Below are 20,528 nucleotides of genomic sequence, written 5' to 3'. Positions count from 1 at the left end.
GTAAGAATTTCAGATTTGCTTGACGGATTGTGACACACCACCACCACCACCACTTCCTAGTAGTCTGAGGTTCATATTCTTATGTGTTCCTATTGCTACTAACCATGCCAGGATCACAAGACGACAAGATCGAATGGGAGAGCTTGACCAACCGGGAGCTCCAGGATAAATTTCAGCAAATGATGGCTTACCAGGTACAAGACTTCGTGACCAGCCCAGCAGAGGCCATGGAGAAGCTAGACCGTTTGGAGAAGACATTCGACACCAAGATGGATGCCAAGTTCAATGAGGTGCTTGCATGTACACCACCACCAGCTACAGCTTCCATCTCTTGCCAACAACAACAACAAGGACAGGAACGAGGCCCGAATTTAGTGGGACGAGCGAGACATGTGCCTTTCGACGAAGCACGAAATTCTGGTGTTGTTGCTCCTGCTGCTACCACTGAGGTTTTTGTGGGTGATAAGAATGAGGATTATGATGGTGATAACGATGATGAGGGAGAGGTTACTCCACATCAGCACCAGGGACAGCAACCACAACCACAAGCACCGGGTCGTGCACATGGTTACAATCGCAATGGTAGGGCTGCGCCACCCCCTCGGGTACGTGATCATGACCATCTCCCTAAACTTAAATAGAATATTCCTACATTTGATGGTTGGTATGCTCGTGATATATATCTTACTTGGGAGTTCGAAATGGAGTAAATTTTTACATGCTTACAATTTCCCGAGGATAGACGTGTTTCTACTGTTGTTTGTTACAAAATGGCATGATTAGATGTGGTATTGTTGAGGACAATGAAGCTATTCTTGCAAGTTTTATGGCTGGATTAAATAGAGATATTCAGGATATTCTAGAATATAAGGATTATAACACTATTACTCGTTTATTCCATCTTGCTTGCAAAGATGAACGTGAAGTGCAGGATCGACATGCATTGGCGAGAACTAACATTTTTTGCAAGTCACACTTCCTCATGGAAGCCATGGAAGTCATCTACTTCCACACGTCCTCCTGCATTAGCATCACCTACTTCAGCCACCAACTCCAACAGAGATACCAAGAAACAGGCCCCTGCCCCACCCTCCGCCAAGAGCACACCTTCCGGGCCAGCACATAGCTCTTGTTAATCCATGGCATCCACATGGCAAACACATGAGGTTATCTATCATCATTGCAAGGGTGGAGGTCATTATGCGAGAGAGTGCCCATCCAAGCGTGTGATGATTGTTAGTGAGGATGGTGGATATGACTCCGTTGGTGATTATGACGAGGAGACTCTGGGTATTATTGCAAGTGAAGAACATGGTCTAGATGATACTGAACAAGAGACACAATACATGGCTGCTGACTAGGCTAAGATGTATGAAATCTTAGTTGCTCAACGTGTTTTAAGTGTGCTGGTAACACAGGCTGAGCAAAATCAGAGGCACAACTTGTTCCATACAAAGGGAGTTGTGAAGGAACGTTCTGTTCGTGTAATCATCGATGGAGGCAGTAGCAACAACTTAGCTAGCATGGAAATGGTGGACAAGCTGTCTCTCACCACCAGACCACATTCTCATCCTTATTACATCTAGTGGTTCAACAACAGTGGCAAGGTTAAGGTAACACGTAATGTTCGTGTGCATTTTAGCATTGCTATATATTCTGGTTTCGTTGATTGTAATGTGGTACCCATGCAAGCATGCTCCGTTTTACTTGGTAGACCATGGCAGTTTGATAAAAATTCTGTACATCATGGTAGGACAAACTAGTATACTCTTGTTCATAAGGATCAAATTCTAACTTTGCTTCCTATGTCTCCTGAACATATTATGAAAGATGACAGTGCTAGAGCTAGTAAAGCAAAACAAGACCTACATAAGAGTGAAAATCAAATTGTAGAAAAGGAATTTGAGCAACACAATAAGCCTAATAAACCATCATCTAGTGTTGCATCTGAAATAAAACTGAAGAGCGGTTCTTTACTTGCCACTAAATCTGATATTACTGATTTGGATGTTACTACATCTGTTTGCTATGCTTTTGTATGCAAATAGGTATTATTTTCATTCGAGGACATGACTCCCACTTTGCCTCCTACTATCATTAACATTTTCAGGAGTTCATTGCGTCTTTCCGCAAGACATGCCACCAGGATTACGACCTATTAGAGGGATTGAGAATCACATTAACTTAATTCCCGGTGCATCGCTACCCAACCGTGTACCATACCGCACCAATCTAGAGGAGATGAAGGAGATTATACGTCAACTACACGAGCTGCTCGACAAAGGTTATATACGTGAATCTCTTAGTCCTTGTGATGTTCCTATTATTCTAGTGCCAAAAAAGGATGGTACATCGTGTATGTGTGTTGATTGTAGAGGCATTAATAATATTACTATTCATTATTGTTATCCTATTCCTAGGCTAGATGATATGCTTCATGAATTAAGTGGATCTACAATTTTCTCCAAAGTTGATTTGCGTAGTGGATACCATCAAATTCACATGAAATTGGGGGATGAATGGGAAACAACATTTAAACCTTAGTTTGGATTATATGAGTGGTTAGTTATGCCTTTTGGGTTAACTAATGCACCTAGCACTTTCATGAGATTAATGAATGAGGTTTTACGTGCTTTCATTGGACGCTTTGTTGTAGTCTAGTTTGATGATATACTGGTTTATAATATATCTTTGGAGGAACACTTGGATCATTTGCGTGCTTTTTTTATTGGTCTATGTGATGCACGTTTGTTTGGTAACCTTGGGAAGTGCACCTTTTGCATCGAGCGAGTATCTTTTCTTGGCTATGTTGTTACTCCACAGGGAATTGAAGTTGATAACGCCAAGATTGAATCTATTGAGAGTTGGACGCAGCCCAAAACGGTCACACAAGTGAGGAGTTTTCTGGGACTCATCGGGTTTTATAGGCGTTTTGTGAGAGATTTCAGCACCATTGCTCCATCTCTCAATGAGTTGACAAAGAAGGATGTGCCTTATGCTTGGGGTACCGCATAGGAAGAAGCCTTCACGGTTTTGAAAGATAAGTTAACACATGATCCTTTACTCCAACTTCTTGATTTTAATAACACTTTCGAGCTTGAATGTGATGCTAGTGGAATTGGATTAGGAGGTGTGCTATCACAAGATGGTAAACCTGTTGCATACTTTTCTAGAAAATTTAGCGGGCCTAGTCTGAATTATTCCACTTATGATAAGGAATTGTATGCTCTTGTTTGGACTTTGGAAACATGGCAACAATATTTATGGCCAAAAGAATTTGTCATACATTCTGATCATGAATCATTGAAACATATTAAAAGTCAAGCAAAACTGAATTGTAGACATGCTAAATGGGTTGAATTCATTGAGACTTTCCCATACGTCATTAAACACAAGAAGGGAAACTAAAATGTTATTGCGAATGCATTGTCTCGTTGTTATACTATGCTTTCACAACTTGACTATAAAATATTTTGTTTGGAGACCATCAAAGATCAATATGTGCATGATGCGGATTTTAAAGATGTGTTGGAGAATTGTAAAGAAGGGATAACATGGAACAAGATTTGTGTTCCGTGCTAGCAAGCTATGCATTTAAGCAAGCACTGTTCGTCTTTTGTTGTTACAGGAGGCGCATGGAGGAGGACTGATGGGTAACTTTGGAGTAAAGAAGACGGAGGACGTACTTGCTACACATTTCTTTTGGCCAAAGATGCGACGAGATGTTGAGCGTTTTGTTGCTCGCTGCACGACATGTCAAAAAGCTAAGTCACGACTCAATCCTCATGGTTTATATATGCCTTTGCCTGTACCTAGTGTTCCTTGGGAGGATATATATATGGAGTTTGTTTTAGGTTTACCTTGAGCAAAGAAGGGGAGGGATATCAAATTTTTTGTTGTGGACAGATTTTCAAAAAAGGCACACTTTTTACCATGTCATAAAAGTGATCCTACTGCTAATGTGGCAGATTTGTTCTTTCGTGAAATTATTCGCTTGCATGGTGTGCCAAATATGATTGTTTCAGAACGTGATGCTAAATTTCTTAGCCACTTTTGGAGATGTTTATGGGCTAAGTTGGGGACAAAACTGCTTTTTAGTACTACATGTCACCCAATACTGATGGACATACTGAAGTAGTCGATAGATCATTGTCTACTATACTTATGGTTGTTTTGAAGAAAAACATGAAAATGTGGGAAGAATGCTTGCCTCATATTGAATTTTCTTATAATTGTTTGCGGCATTCTACTACTAAGATGTGACTTTTTAAAGTTGTGTATGGTTTCTTACCTCATGCACCTATTGATTTGTTACCTCTTCCATCTTCAGAGAAGGTTAATTTTGATGCTAGAGAACATGTTGATTTGATACTAAAGATGCATGAGTTAACTAAGGAAAACATTGAGTGTATGAATGCTAAATATAAACTTGCTGGAGATAAGGGTAAAAACATGTTGTCTTTGCACCGGGAGATCTTGTCTGGTTGCACTTGCGTAAGGATAGGTTTCCTGATTTGCACAAGTCAAAGCTAATGCCACGTTCTGATGGTCCTTTCAAGGTGTTAGAGAAAATAAATGATAATGCACATAGACTTGAGCTGCCTGCATATTTTGGGGTTAATCTCACTTTTAACATTTCACATTTGAAGCCATATTTGGGTGAGGAAGATGAGCTTCCGTCGAGGGCGACTTCAGTTCAAGAAGGGGTGGATGATGAGGACATGAACACGATTGTTACATCCATAGCCCCAACTGTTATACATACTAGACCAATTACTAGAGCTCGCGCACGCCAATTGAATTACCAGGTACTTTCGTTTCTTGGAAATCCTTATAATATTCATGAACATATGATGTTGCCTAAGTTAGATACTTTTGTTGTGCTTATGAATAAAGGACATAGCATGGACAAGAAGGACATCCATTGGAGCGGGATCAAGCATGGAGTAGAAGGTGCACGCATGGGAAAGAACAATGGAGCTTCCACTGGTGATTTTCGCACTTTGAAGCCACCATAGGAGAGCATGAAGGCTTGGATGAAATATTCAAGATGCCACTTTATAAATTTCGTCCATAAGCTATTATAGGCGTTGTGCCACCTTATATTTGGGAAGGCCCATGTAATTTTGAAATACCATATTATAGGCTATTTTTAGAGTCTGTATGTGTGGGGAAGCTGAGTTAGGGTCGGATCCTGACCCCTCCTCCAAGGGGTCATGAAATTCCTCCACTATTCCCCCATATATACAACCCTTAGGGCGCCGTTTAGACTTGAGTTTTGTTTAGATTACAATTTCTCCATAGCTGCAACTTCACTTTCTCCGTTTGCGTTCAACGACCAGACAGAGGCATCACATAACCCCACTTTCATAAATAAAGATTTCCTCTTATATTCACAATATCCAGATTGCAATCTTAGTATCTTGCTTGTTCTTCGTTTGCGTGCAGGAAACAGACCCTTGTGGTTAGGGTGATCATGCTCCGACGTGGTCATTAACCTCTCAGAGTTGGTTTAGCAATTGCTATGGCGCGACACCGTCACACATTCGTAGTCGAATCGTCAAAGTCCACTCCACCAAAACGATAACCAACACCTCATCAAAAGACATGCACAACTCTGCCTCTACCAGTGCACCTCCCAAAATAATTTATATCTTACTTTCACTATGAGCTCTGGCACCTCTACAAATACGTGCTTCCCTCTGCAAAGGGACTTTCTATTTGCTTTCATGTTATTTTATTTTTACTTTGAGTTATCACCTTCTCCAATAAGCACCGGACCTGAGAGCATTGTTGTCATCCTCATGCTTTGTGTCTAGTTAATCGTTGTTTGCAGCTTGACTGGATCTCTTTTTCCATGAATTACAATGTCTATTTGCTGCTTGAACTTTGGAGGTGCTCTGCATTTATGTGTTGCGTTCTCAGAAAGGGCTAGCGAGATAACATTGTTGTCATATTATATCATGATTGTTTTGACAAGGTGTTGATGTTTGAGCTATCTTATTTTTGCTTCCTAGTTGATTATGACACTAATATGAGCTAATATAGTTTCTAAGGGTTATTGTTGATATGATTAGTTAAGATTTATGTGAAAAACCTAGGTGCTCTGTAAGCATGTATATGTAAACAAGAACATAAGAGTTTGTAAAAGTTTTTCTTTATCACTTTCAGTTTGCCAACTAAATTCCTTGAGGACAAGCAATGGGTTAATCTTAGGGGAGTTGATACGTCTCCATCGTATCTAATTTTCCTATCACTTTTACCCTTATTTTGGGCTTTAATTTGCATGATTTGAATGAAACTAACCTGGACTGATGTTGCTTTCAGCAGAACTACCATGGTGTTGTTTTTGTGCAGAAATAAAACTTCTCAGAATGGAACAAAACTTTTTGGAGATCTTTTTTGGAATAAAAGATAATTTATGGAACAAAGACCCACTAGAGGGATGGCCACAATAGCCCACTAGACATCGGGGCGCGCCAGGTCCCCCTGGCGCGGCCTGGTGTTTAGTTGGGCCCACGTGACTTCACTCACCCTAATTCCAGCTCTATAAATTCCTATTTTATGAGAAAAAATAAGACAAGAAGTTTCATCGCATTTCACGATACGGAGCCGCCGCCACCTCTTGTTGTTCATTGGGAGGCCTAATCTGGAGTCTGTTTGGGGCTCCGGAGAGAGGAATCTTCAGCCTTCATCGTCAACAATTGATACGTCCATTTTGCATCATGCTTTTATGTTGATCTTTATTGCTTTTTGGGATGTTATTTCACTTCACGGTGCAATACTTATGCCTTTTCTCTCTTATTTTGCAAGGTTTACTTGAAGAGGGAGAATGCCGGTAGCTGGAATTCTGGCCTGAAATTGGAGCAAGTTTGAGATACCAATTCTGCGCAACTCCAAACGACGTAAAAATTAACGAGGATTTTTTTCCGGATTTATAAAAAATACCGGGCCGAAGAAGTGCCACAGAGGCGTGAGCAGGTGGCCACAAGCCTGCTAGGAGCGACCACCCCCTGGCTGCGCCTAGGGGGTTGTGGGCACCCAGCTGGCCCACTGACCCCCCACTTCTGCTATATGAAGGGTTTCTTCCGGGAAAAAATCAGGACGAGGCTTTTTCATGGATTTGCCGCCGCCACGAGGCGGAACTTGAGCAGAACCAATCTAGAGCTCCGGCAGGACGATCCTGCCGGCGAAACTTCCCTCCCGGAGGGGGAAATCGTCGCCATCGTCGTCACCAACACTCCTCTCATCGGAGGGGACTCATCACCATCAACATCTTCATCAGCACCATCTCATCTCCAAACCCTAGTTCATATCTTGTAACCAATCTCCGTCTCGCGACTCCGATGGGTACTTGTAAGGTTGCTAGTAGTGTTAATTAATCTTTGTAGATGATGCTAGTTGGATTACTTGGTGGAAGAGTTTATGTTCAGATCCTTGATGCTACTCATTACCTCTCTAGTCATGAATATGATTATACTTTATGAGTAGTTACTTTAGTTCCTGAGGACATGGGATAAGTCATGCTATAAGTAGTCATGTGAATTTGGTATTCGTTCGATATTTTGATGTGTTGTATGTTGTTTTTCCTCTAGTGGTGTTATGTGAACGTCGACTACAAAACACTTCACCATTATTTGGGCCTAGAGGAAGGCATTGGGGAGTAGTAAGTAGATGATGGGTTGCTAGAGTGACAGAAGCTTAAACCCTAGTTTATGCGTTGCTTCGTAAGGGGCTGATTTGGATCCACTAGTTTAATGCTATGGTTAGACTTTGTCTTAATTCTTCTTTCGTAGTTGCGGATGCTTGCGAGAGGGGTTAATCATAAGTGGGATGCTTGTCCAAGTAAGGGAAGTACCCAAGTGCTAGTGCACTCACATATCAAACTATCAAAGTAATGAAGGCGAATCATATGAACATGATGAAAACTAGCATGACATAAATTCCCGTGTGTCCTCGGGAGCATTTTTCCTCCTATAAGACTTTGTCCAGGCTTGTCCCTTCCTACAAAAGGGATTGGGCCACCTTGCGGCACCATTGCTACTTTTGTTACTTGTTGCTTGCTATGAATCATCTCACCACACAATCACTTGTTACCGATAATTTCAGTGCTTGCAGATTTTACCTTGCTGAAAACCACTTGTCAGATCCTTCTGCTCCTCGTTGGGTTCGACACTCTTAATTATCGAAAGGACTACGATTGATCCCCCATACTTGTGGGTCATCAAGACTCTTTTCTGGCGCCGTTGCCGGGGAGTGAAGCGCCTTTGGTAAGTGGAACTTGGTAAGGAAACATTCATATAGTGTGCTGATATTTATAGTCACTTGTCACTATGGATACTAATCCTTTGAGGGGCTTGTTCGGGGTATCTTCACCTCGAACGGAAGCACAAATAGTTGCTCCTCAACCTGCTGCACCTACTGAAAATATTTTCTTTGAATTTCCTTCGGGTATGCTTGAGAAACTGCTGGCTAATCCTTTTACAGGAGATGGAACATCACATCGAGACTTGCATCTAATCTATGTAGATGAAGTTTAGGTTTATTTAAGCTTGCAGGTTTGCCCGAGGATGAGGTCAAGAAGAAGGTCTTTCCTTTATCTTTGAAGGATAAGGCGTTGACATGGTATAGGCTATGTGATGATACTGGATCATGGAACTACAATCGGTTGAAATTGGAATTTCATCAAAAGTTTTATCCTATGCATTTAGTTCATCGTGATCGGAATTATATTTATAATTTTTGGCCTCCTGACAGATAAAGCATCGCTCAATCTTGGGGGAGGCTTAACTCAATGTTATATTCATGCCCCAACCATGAGCTCTCGAGAGAAATTATCATTCAGAACTTCTATGCTCGACTTTTTCATGATGATCGCACCATGCTTGTCACTTCTTGTGCTGGTTCTTTTATGAAGAGAGATATTGACTTCAGATGGAATTTATTGGAGAGAATTAAATGCAACTCTGAAGATTGGGAGCTTGAAGAAGGTAAGGAGTCAGGTATGAATTTCAAGTTTGATTGCATTAAATCCTTTGTTCAAACAAATACCTTTAGTGATTTTAGCGCTAAGTATGGACTTGACTCTTAGATAGTAGCTTCATTGTGTGAATCATTTGCTGCTCACATTGATCTCCCAAAAGAGAAGTGGTTTAAATATCATCCTCCTTTAGAAGTCAATATAGTTAAACCCAATCCAGTTGAAGAGAAAGTCATTGCCTATAATGATCTTATTGTTCCCAGTGCTTACATTGAGAAACCACCCTTCCGTGTTAGGATAAAGGATCATTCTAAAGCTTCAACTGTGATACGTAGAGGCTACATTAGAACACCTACACCCCCTGAGCAAATTAGAGTTGAACCTATTATTGCTATTTTCAAAGATCTTCTGTCCGACGATGTTGAGGGACATAATATTCAAGTCTGTGAAGATGTTGCTAGAATTGCTAAACCTCACGCTAGAGACAAACATAGGCTTGTTGTTGGCACGCCTGTTGTTTCTTTTAAGATAGGAGATCATTGTTATCATGGTTTATGTGACGTGGGTGCTAGTGTTAGTGCAATACCTCAATCCTTATATGATGAAATTAAAGACGAGATTGCACCTGTTGAGATAGAACCTATTGATGTCACTATTCAACTTGCCTATAGAGATACTATCTGCCTTGTGGGAATTGTCAAGGATGTTGAACTCTTGTGTGGTAAAACGAAGTATCCTGCTGATTTCCTCGTTCTTGCTACCGCACAAGATAGCTTTTGTACCATCATATTTGGTAGATCTTTTCTCAATACCGTCAATGCTCATATTGATTGTGAGAAGCAAACTGTCACTGTTGGCTTTCAAGGTGTGTCACACAAGTTCAATTTCTCCAAGTTTGGTAGACAACCTCATGAAAAAGAGCTGCCTAGTAAGGATGAAACTATTGCCTTATCTTGTATTGCTGTCACTATTGAAATTCAGAAATTTGCCGTCTGCCAAGGCAGACGGCAAAGGGGGCAACCACACACGGCAAAGGCTTTGCCGTCTGCCCCCTCATGGCAAAGTAGACGGCAAAAAAAAATCCGGTGAAGAGGCTCTTTGCCGTCTGCTTTCACAAAGCGGACGGCAAAGAATCTTTGCCATGAGGGGGCAGACGGCAAAGTAAATGGGACGGCATATATTGCAACGTCCCCGTTAAGTGTTAACGGCAGGCCTCCTCTCTTTGCCGTCTGCCTTCCCCCCTTTGCCATGTGTTGGCAGACGGCAAAGAGGGGAGAGAGAGGGGGCAGATACCCTCTTTGCCGTCTGCCTTCAACCCTTTGCCATGTGTTGGCAGACGGCAAAGAGGGGAGAGAGAGGGGCAGATTCCCCCTTTGCCATGAGCCTTCCCCCCTTTGCCATGTGTTGGCAGACGGCAAAGAGGGGAGAGAGAGGGGGCAGATTCCCCCTTTGCCATGTGCCTTCCCCCCTTTGCCATGTGTTGGCAGACGACAAAGAGGGGAGAGAGAGGGGGCAGATTCCCCCTTTGCCATGTGCCTTCCCCCCTTTGCCATGTGTTGGCAGACGGCAAAGAGGGGAGAGAGAGGGGGCAGATTCCCTCTTTGCCATGTGCCTTCCCCCCTTTGCCATGTGTTGGCAGACGGCAAAGAGGGGAACCAGCCCCTTTTTTATTTATTTTTTGTTATATCCAGCATTTTTAACAATAATCAGGATATATATATATATATTTGACATAAATAAATTTCTTTCCGTACTCATAACCATATTAAAATAACTCTGATCCATAATGCATACATATTATACAAGTTGCATCCGTACCAAACCATATATTACACCAGTTTCATCCACGTGCATACAAAGTTTCATATATTCATATACTACAATAGTTTCAATACAACCCATGGTACAAGAAATCATCTTCAAGCATTCCATCAACCAAGCTTCCCGTGAAGTGAAGGTAATCTGCAAAATGACAAATAAGAAAGTTAGAAAAATAATACTAGATGAAGTAGTGTATATATAGGTTATTTCGGAGAGAAATTAGCTAAGTATAGATAATTTAGGAGCTAACTAATCTAATTATGTCATTTAGGTGGAACCCTAGCTAACTATAGGTCGTTTCGGAGCTAACTTGGGTAAAATAGGTCATTCCGGAGAAAAGAAGAAGGAGAAGGAGAAGGAGGAAGAAGGAGGAAGAAGAAGGAGAAGTAAGAAGTAAAAGGAGGAGGAGGAGGAGGAGAAGGAGAAGGAAGAGGAGAAGAAGAAGAAAAGAAGAAGGAGAAGGAGAAGGAGGAGCTCCTTCTCCTTCTCCTTCTCCTCCTTCTTCTCCTTCTTCTTATCCTCCTCCCTCTCCACCTTCTTCTCATCTTCTTCTTCTTCCTACCTTTCATTTTTCCTCTTTCTTCTCCTTTTGTCCCCTTCTTCGGGCTAAATTGGCTAAGAATGCCTTTTTGAAGAAAATTATGTCATTTCGAGGATAATTAGCTAAGTATAGATCATTTTTTATTAGATAGGTCATTTTGGAGCTAACTAAGCTAATTATGTCATTTCGTAGGATAATTAGCCTATTTAGCCTTTCTTGGATGAGTCTAAGCTACGTAGAAGAGGAGGAAGAGAAGAAGAAGTAACAGAAGGAGGAGGAGGAGGAGGAGGAGGAGGAGGAGAAGGAGAAGGAAGAGGAGAAGAAGAAGAAAAGAAGAAGGAGAAGGAGAAGGAGGAAGAAGGAGGAAGAAGAAGGAGAAGGAAGAAGTAAAAGGAGGAGGAGGAGGAGGAGAAGGAGGAGGAGGAGGAGAAGGAGAAGGAAGAGGAGAAGAAGAAGAAAAGAAGAAGGAGAAGGAGAAGGATGAAGAAGGAGGAAGAAGAAGGAGAAGGAAGAAGTAAAAGAAGGAGGAGGAGGAGGAGGAGGAGGAGGAGAAGGAGAAGGAAGAGGAGAAGAAGAAGAAAAGAAGAAGGAGAAGGAGACGGAAGAGGAGGAGAAGGAGAAGGAATAGGAGAAGAAGAAGAAAAGAAGAAGGAGAAGGAGAAGGAGGAAGAAGGAGGAAGAAGAAGGAGAAGGAAGAAGTAAAAGAAGGAGGAGGAGGAGGAGGAGGAGGAGGAGGAAGTCTAGCTATTTTTGAGCTAACTAAGCTAATTATGTCATTAGATGGAAGTCTAGCTATTTTGGAGCTAACTAAGCTAATTATGTCATTACATGGAAGTCTAGCTATTTTTGAGCTAACTAAGCTAATTATGTCATTAGATGGAAGTCTAGCTATTTTGGAACTAACTAAGCTAATTATGTCATTAGATGGAAGTCTAGCTATTTTTTATTAAAACACTAGAAATAACATACCTAAGTTAGGGTGAAGCACGGTGGCTCTGGCTTGTTTCACCTGGAGAAGGCTGCCCTGGAGAAGGCTCGACTGTAGAAGGGTCGTGCGATGCGTTTCGGGAGATATTCTGCACCAAACATCGTTTGCAATGTATAGTTAGCATAAGGACACTCTTAAGATCACTGCACTGAAATGAAACTCACCGTCCCCGCCACGTTAATGACTGGCATCGGCGGAGGGACTTGGCCGCTCTTCTCGCACATAGACTGTACATTTGGTTTTGACAAGTCAAACTTTTTATTTATTAATGAAACGGACATTCAAATGCAAGATTTTATATAACATGAAGAAGAAACTTACCACGAAGAGCTCGTATATGGCCCTGTTAGACGCATCATTCCGTGCCCTCTCCGCCTCCATCAATGCAGTCGTCCTCTCCTCCAGTTCCCTAATTTCCTTATCCTTCTCCGCTATAGCCGCCTGCATTGCCTCTCTCTCTTTCTGAATAGCAGCCTGCAACACAACTCATTGTTAGCAATGTAATCATATTGGTTCCAACGCACAATATAATGCGGAAAGATAGTTGAGTCCATTAAACTAACCTCGATGGCGAGCTCGACTGGCCGTGGACGACGTGTTATCTCCGGACAAGAGCTCGTTTGGCGTGCCTTTATCTGTCGGAGAGTGCTAGGACAACGTATAAGGCCGTCTCCAATGGCGATCGAGCCATGGGGCCTCCCGTTGCCAGCTATCATCACCAGCTCTGGATCAATAGGCCCCTCGCTCGGGTTAAAGTCCTCACCTTTCCTCGCCTTCCCGTGATCTCTGTACTTCACAAGCTTGTCGTGGGAGGAGATGTTGGTGAAGTTTTCTGGATGCTCGAGGTCAGACTCAGAGAATGCCTTGACCTTCTTGTACGAGGCAGTATGGGCCATCGCATACAGGTCGTACATCTGTGGCGCCTCCGTCTTATTGTGACGCGCCTAAAAGAGAGAGAGAGGAAAATTGTATTGGTAAAGGGCTCAAGATAGCATTAAGAATGAATTGCATGAGGCATGAAGCAAACCACATACCCAGTTCTCGCCAAATTGGATTAAGTTGACGCTCCCTTGATGGTGTGGCACGCCAACCATTTTGCCACGCCTCTCCTTGCCGTTGTTGTGGCTGGCCTCCCACGTTTCGGAGCACCACTGATCCACCAAGGCCTCCCAACAATCCATCTTATCCACACACCATCTCGGGGGCACCTAAGTTAATAAATAGAAATTTGAGTGCGTAAGAACCAAATCAAGGAAACTAACTACAAAGCCTTAATAATATGTAATTACCTTCATGTAATGCTCCTTCACCATCTTAGCATCACGGCACTTCGCCTTGTCAATCCTAATACGCCGCGTGGCATAGTAGTCTCGAACAGCCTGCACCCGAGCCTCGTGCCGAAAGTTTTGAAGTAGGCGGCGACATTCGGTTTCGATAACCTTTGCCGCGTCCTCCTCGTATCCCTCCTCACACCTGTAGAAGGTCTGCAAACGAGACAACACCGATTAGCACAATAAATAGCTATGGTTGATTTATAATTGTGTGAAAGAGAAATTACCCAGAACTTTCGGATCACCATGTCCGCCCTCGTGTCACACAAAACACCGTCGATCTCCACCTCCGGCGGGGCCGGGGCACCCAAGTAGTGCTCCCAGGTCATTCCTACCTCTCGCTCCCGACCGGGCAACGTAACAAACCCTGGGAAGTTTTGACGGCAAAGAACACCAAGGACGCTGTTGGGCTTGCGGACACCATTGGCAACAATCCAACCCCTACAATATGACAAATTAAAGCCAAAACATTAGATATTTGAAAAAACGCGAAGGTAAAAGGTTAAATAAGAGTAAATTAACTTACTTGTCCCCATTTGGCCTAATCGACCACCTCTGCTCGGGGGTCGCTGGCACGAGCGGGAGCCCCGAACTACCACGCTGGTAGACGGTAGCCCCCTCACCCAGCTCCTCGTCGCTACCAGCATGGCCACTTGGCTCAGGCCAGGTATCCCACTGGGTCTCTTGGGACGTACCCTCATCTCTGCTGTGCTCCGGAGTCGCCTGGAAGGAAGCCTCTGGGACACGAGTCTCGTGGGTCGAAGGCTCGTCGACCTGAGGCTCGTGAACCGGAGACCGTGTAGCCTCCACCTCAGACGAATCCACCCTAGAAGTCATGTGCTCAGGTGAATCAGCTTGGGGTGGTGGCGAAGACCGTGTAGCCCTACCTCTCCCGCGGCCACGTGTACCTTTAGTACAACATAAATACCAACATGAGTAATAAAATGTATATAAATACCAATATGCATACAACATGAGTACAACATAAATAACAACATGAATACAACATGTACCTTTAGTGCCTCTCGGCTTCGCGGGGGGTCGACCTCCTCTCACGGGGGGCGCTCCTTGCATAGTAGAGAGCAACACTCTCCGAAGAGGCGAGGCAGGAATGGAAGCACCCATCCCATCACCCGCCGACGAAGAAGCAGCCGCGGCGTGCTTTCGACCCTTTCCCACCATCTTTCAACACCTGTCATGACAAAGAGTAAATGAAATTAGTACAACATATATATCAACAGGAGTAATAAAATGTATATAATTTAAGTGTATCATCGTCATAAATACCAACATGACTAATAAAAATTGAATACCTAACATGAACTCAAAATTTATATATAGTATAATAGTTGAATACCTGACATGAACTAATAACAATCGTCCTCGTCTATATATGCTTCGGGGTCAATAAATGCATCATGATCATCACTATCATCAATAAATGCATCATCATCATCACTATCACGAAGAACATGTGGAAGGCCACCATTATGTAATCGGTCAAGAAGTGACAGGTCATCCGCAGCAGTAACCTCTTCTTCTTCCAGCTCTTCCTGTTCGGGGTCAGGGGTTAAGACGGATTCACTGTCGCTGTCTACTTCAATGTTCTGGGGTGAAGTAGAGCGGTTCTTGAAACGTTTTTTGGACATACGTGTTTCTTGGAAAAATTCTCCTTCATATGTGTCTGGGTTAATGTGAGGTTCGTAATCCTCTTCATTGAGGGTAGGTGGTCTAAAATGTGGTGGCACTTCATAAACGACATCCCAACCTTTGAGATTTGGATCAGTTTGGCAGGCCCACGGTAGATAGAAAACTTGTGTCGCCTGTTGAGCCATAATATAGACATCGGGAACATCTAAGTGGGTGTTTTGGTTGATTTCGACTAGTCCTATATGTTCATGAGTCCTTCTAGTCTCCCTCGGCTCAAACCAATAACATTTGAAGACTACGACGGTCGGTGGGTTTTCACCATAGAATAGAAGTTCATAAATTGCTTCAACTCTTCCATAATACTCGGTGTCTCCTTCGCCGATAGCAGAGACAGAACAATTTGTAGTCTTTAGGTCGGGCATAGATAGCTCTTTGCCAAAGGTACGAAAGTGATACCCATTGATGTTGTATTTGTCAAATGAACGGACCTTATAGTCAAAACCATTAGCGACTTGTCTCAACTCGGCGTCCATAGACTCTGCATCAGCCTACAAGTTTAATACGAAAGAATGGATGCATTAGCCGCACATTAGACCAACAAATCAAATAGGCCCTTAATGGTAATTAATTACCCTTTGTTTGAACCAAGAGATGAAACCGGGATAGTCGCCTCCATGCTTTGCGAGAAGCTCATACTCTTCGACGGAATCCTTTTCGATGACCGCTCCATCCGAGAATTCGGCGACGTATCGACTATATCAAATATCCGGGAATAAGAGTAGTTCAAAGCAATTAGAAGTTGCGGAACAATAAATTACCGAGAACTTACTCGATGTACGGCCGCACTTCTGTTAGGTTGGTGAAGATATACAATGAAATGGTTCGCCATTCTTCGACATCCAACGATTTCCCTTTCGAAGCACCGGATGGTGCGAGCTTACCTTTGAATAGGCTGAGGTTGGATCGAACTTTTTCTCGATTGCCATCATTGTACCGAGGCTTCGGGTTATGCAAATGATGATTTTTGGCTTCGTAGTGTGCTGTCACGAAGTTTGCCGCCTCCTCAGTAATGAATGCCTCGGCCATCGATGCTTCAATTCTACGTTTATTTTTACACTTAGCTCGAAGCGTCTTCTGCATCCTCTCAGTTGAGTAGCACCATCGATTTTGAACAGGCCCCCCCATTCTTGCCTCGGTCGGGAGATGCAAAATCAAATGTTGCATTGGATTAAAGAAGCCCGGTGGAAAGATCTTTTCTAATTTGCAGATCAACTCCGGCGCCAACTCTTCCATTTCATCTAGCACGCCAGGCGATAGTTCTTTCGCACAAAGAGAACGGAAGAAATAGCTCAGCTCTGCCAGTACTAGCCATTCATCCTCAGGGATAAAGCCACGCAACATCACCGGCATTACCCGCTCAATCCATATGTGCCAATCATGACTCTTGAGCCCAAATATTTTCAATTTCTCAAGACTCGCTCCCCTCTTTAGATTCGCAGCATACCCATCAGGGAACATCAACCGCATTTTCACCCACAATAGCATTTCCCTCATAGCTGGCCTTTCAAGATTGAACCATGCCTTTGGCTTCGCTATGCTTTGCTTTCCTTTCCGTTGTCGCAAGTTTTGCAACGGTCTATCACATAGAGCCTCCAGGTCGATGCTAGCTTTGATAACTAGCTTTTTCCAGTTGTCGCAGTTGGGACAGGGGCACCATGTTTTATGCTGGCCATTTGCAAATGCGGCTCTCACAAACCTCCTGGTTTTTGTTAACCATTCATGGGTCATGTCTTTCTGACTAGGGTGACCAGTGTACATCCAAGCACGATCACTCATGTTGCCTAGCTACCTATGGGGGCACAAGAAATAAATATATAATTCATCATCTATATTCATACGCTAATCAAGTTTGTCAGTTTTATTACGTCCATGCAACCTACACGCCAATAGGTAAAGATAGGTCCTAATCCCACCCGAGTATGTGTGGACTGGGTTCGTTTTCCCATGCTCTGCTCCAGATGCGACGCAGAATTTCGACAGCACCTCCCCACTGTTCTCCTGATACACGTCTCGGCAATAAGCACAGAGGATGTGTACCCGGAGAACAACAGGGGAGGCACTGACGAAATTCCGCATCGGATCCGGAGCACAGCATACGGGAAAACAAACCCAATCTACACATACTCGGGCTGTCCATGGATAATGTTGGACAATTCGAAAGGATGGCGGTCATAAATATGCAAAGAAATGCATATTTATAGATGTCGCCCTTTCGAACGGGAGACGCATACTGGTCACGCATACTCATGATTGAAGAAACCTATAGCTAGCAAGTTTCATTGGCACGAAGACCGGGACAGAGCAAATTAAGGGGGTAGGAGGAGAAGTCATTTTTGCTCACCAACAAACGCAAGGACGGAGCTCGTCCAACGCACGTGGAGGTCGTCGAACAACTGCACATTGAAATTCACCCGATCAACACAAATATGATGTTTTTATAATTAACATAACTATATGACCTAACTCATAACTATGTGGGTCAGTGTCATCGGGGGTCGAAGGTCACTGGCGTCGGGGGTTGGGGTCTTTTCGGTCAACAAGAGGCCGAAGAGGTGTCGGGGCTCGGGGGTTGGGGGTCAGTGGCGTCGGGGGTTTGATCGGGGATTCAATTTTGTTTTCTATGTTCTTTTTCTAGCATGTCCTTTGATGTGTTGTGTTCTCCAGAGATTCAATCATCAATCTTCTCATGTACAATCTTGGGATACTACATGGAGATCGGGTCCTAGCACAATTTTAGGCACGTGCTTAAGATCTAGACTGCAATCCCAACATACTCAGTTCAGAAAAGAGATGGTTTTGGGAGTCCGCTTTGATAAACTGGTGATAGGTAATATCTGAATGCATTGATTTTATACCTTTGTAACTATGCGTTTGTCCCATATACTAATTTTCTGATACTGTAAATTTTAGCATGGCATGCCATCTAAAATATCTGCATCCGGTGAGGAAAAGAAGAAAAAGCAATGACAGAATAATTTATATAGTTACAGAGCGGATGCATTGATATTTTTCTTAAGAGTAATATGAGGAGTTGAAGGAATCCAGGTGTGACATTTGTTCTGATGGAACTACTAGTCATAATCCAGAAGACAAGGGCACAAGGGCAACCAACAGATGATAAGAATGTAAGTTTTCTTCTTTTTTTGAAAAGGAAATAACAATATAAGTGATTATGAGCACATATTTAATTGATAATCTGCTATAGAATCTGCTAGCTTAGACATAAAACCAGTTTTTACTATGGATATCTATGACCCAAAATCTCAGGACCGGCCCTGCCGCTGTGCCGTTGAATTTTGACGAAGAAACAAGAGACACAGTTTGACTAGAGGTGTATGCCCATACGTAGCCTGTCAGCATCGCCTCCATGCCACTGCGCCTTCTATGGAGTTGCGTGTTTATCGTACAGGAACTTCTGTTTGTTGGAATCAGAAACTGCGTCATTAGATTCTAGTTCTTCTGAGCAAAATGGAAGCTTGTTTCCTCTTCCATTTCACTGAATAAATCATATAAACAACCATTGATTAAATCATTAAACTGTGACTGAACTTTCCATCTATAGGCTTGCAGAGTTAATTATTTTATTCTGGTATGGAGAGTTTTTTTAAAAAAAATTTAGTATCTTAATAGTTTGTTCTCTTGTCGTTTCAAAACACCTTTCTCTTAAGAAAGGAAACCAAACCATGTCTCCTGGTATGTTGTCAAGGGCTGTTTGGATGGGCCTGTCATCATATATTCTGGAAATATATGATCTGTGGTTTGGACTGTGCCCCCCTTGATTTGATGATTTTGACTGCATTTACATTGTTGTACATGACAGCAATATGTACCATATAAAACTATTTGTAATGCGTAGAAAAACTGTGAAGTACGTTTCACCTGCTATGTTCGTGTAACCTTGATTGGATGGTTATCAGCTGCTTTCTGGTTACTGCTAATAGTCGGTTGAATATTAACATGAGCTGCTAGGTTAAGCACTAAAGAGGCTGCCAGCAATTTTTTGACTTATTAGTTGACCTCTCTTTTCCCCGCTAGACATGATTTTATTTAAAGAAGTGCCGATCTTCCTTACTAAGAACATTTGTAATGTATATTGGTTTATTTTGCAGGTAAAGATTTGGGATGATCGCAAGTTAGCGCCTCTATCGATTCTAAAGCCACATGATGGTCAAGCTGTTTACTCAGTTGCCTTTCTTACAGCACCTGAGCGCCCACATCATATAAATCTCATCACAGCAGTATCAGCAATTTAGGTCCCCGGTTCATCTTTAGATGTCGTTCGGAAAGAAACTTATCTTAGTCTCAGAAATATTTTCTTTTTTCCTTCTACGATATTTGTTGCAGCCTGCTCTATATGACAGAACTGCTGTGCATCATATGATACTGGAAAAATCATGGTAAAAAACTATGCCATCTAAAATTCAGATGTACACTAACCTTGGTGGCTGCTGCTTGTAGATGGATGGGGGTTGGCTGGATGCAGACTTGACGGAGGTGGAGCCCGACGGCGACTCAACGACGGAGGCCGGACTACCGGAGGCGGAGCCGTCAACGCGCCCGCAAGGGGTGGCTGGATGCAGTACTGGATGTGGAATTGCGGAGCCGCGGGGGAGCGGGTCGGAGGCGGAGGGGAGGGGAGGGGAGGGACAGGGAGAGGGCCAGCCGTCGCCCGCCGGACCTGGAATGGCTTACCGGCGGCAGACGGGACGGGGCCGCGGCGGCAGACGGGGCGGGGCGGCAGCGGTGGCGGCAGACGGGGCGGGGCGGCAGCGGCGGCGGCAGACGGGGCGGGGCGGCGGCGGCAGACGGGGCGGGGCGGCCGCGGCAGACGGGGCGGGGCGGCCGCGGCAGACGGGGCGGGGCGGCGGCGGCGGCGGCAGACGGGACTGGGCGGCGGCGGCAGACGGGACGAGCGGGTCAGTTTCTTTCGTTTTGAGCGGGTCAGTTTCTTTCGTTTTGAGCGGGTCAGTTTCTTTCGTTTTGGTGTAACGCCGAGAGAGAGCGCCGTTTAATTCTTTTTTGGGGTAACGTTGAGAGAGCCTTTGCCGTGTGCCTTAACATGATTTGCCATCTGTGGGCACACGGCAAAGAGCTGGCACCTCTTTGCCGTCTGCCTTTGGGATATTTGCCATCTGTGGGCACACGGCAAAGAGCTGG

The 20,528-nt window shown here is 43.6% G+C and overlaps 1 long non-coding RNA gene across 1 annotated transcript; it reads left to right on the top strand.

Moving 5' to 3' along the window:
* Nucleotides 1-17,964: 17,964 nt before the first annotated feature.
* On the top strand, nt 17,965-19,710 carry LOC123430231. The gene is made up of 3 exons (XR_006622900.1): nt 17,965-18,198; nt 18,282-18,496; nt 19,481-19,710. It is a non-coding gene; the product is annotated as an uncharacterized LOC123430231 (long non-coding RNA).
* Nucleotides 19,711-20,528: the final 818 nt, after the last annotated feature.

The sequence above is a fragment of the Hordeum vulgare genome, chromosome 2H (genome assembly GCF_904849725.1).
Source record: "Hordeum vulgare subsp. vulgare chromosome 2H, MorexV3_pseudomolecules_assembly, whole genome shotgun sequence".
Taxonomy (NCBI): Eukaryota; Viridiplantae; Streptophyta; class Magnoliopsida; order Poales; family Poaceae; genus Hordeum; species Hordeum vulgare.
The sequence above is the reverse complement of the archived record's forward strand: the minus strand, read 5'-3'. Positions and strand labels throughout refer to the sequence as shown.